Consider the following 752-nt stretch of genomic DNA (forward strand, 5'->3'; position numbering starts at 1 on the left):
GCCGCTCACTCCGCCTCGGCCATCGCCGGCGCCGCCGCTGCTCCGCTCCTCCGGGCTCGGCACCCAAATTTCTCTTCCCAATATTCCGACCGGCGCTATACAACAAAAGCTTTCTCTTTACCAAGACAGTAGTAATACGTCCTAGGGTAAACCGGATGTGAAATAGGCTGTGACTTCATGCCAGAGAGATTTTATTTTAGAAAGGAAGGTGGTACCAAGCTCTCATCTAGAGACCAATCCGCCCATTTTTTATATGCAGCACAATTTAACTTCCAGTGCTCTCGCCCTAATCCCTTTCTCTCTGGCTGGAGACTCAAATCCTTCTACAATCTGCAGCGTTATTATTGTTTGGGGGGGCGGCTGCACGGCTGGGGGGAGGCTGCGCTGGGGATCTTTAGACACTTGCAGTTTACAAAACAGTCTATTTTAAGGGTCGTGCATTAAAAATACACCCGTTCTGCGTTAGCGTTCAACCTTTGATCAAATATTTAATCGCGGCATAAATATGAATGAAGGCTCGCTAGCAGTGTAGAGGATGCAGCACTACGCGTGGGTGCCTATAGACCGTATATACCTATAGAGACCAGGCGGTAGCCTATGGATGTAGCCAGACGAGGACAGAGGTGCTGTGCAATCCTAATTAAACCCAGGTAACATGCATTTGGGGCGAGACCCGTAGGAAATCAGCTCCGGGACCCGGTGGCTCTCCCACACTTTCTCACGCCAGCCGGGACAGCCCCGTGCCCCGCCGG

The sequence above is a fragment of the Charadrius vociferus genome, unplaced genomic scaffold (assembly GCF_000708025.1).
Source record: "Charadrius vociferus isolate BGI_N301 unplaced genomic scaffold, ASM70802v2 scaffold212, whole genome shotgun sequence".
Taxonomy (NCBI): Eukaryota; Metazoa; Chordata; class Aves; order Charadriiformes; family Charadriidae; genus Charadrius; species Charadrius vociferus.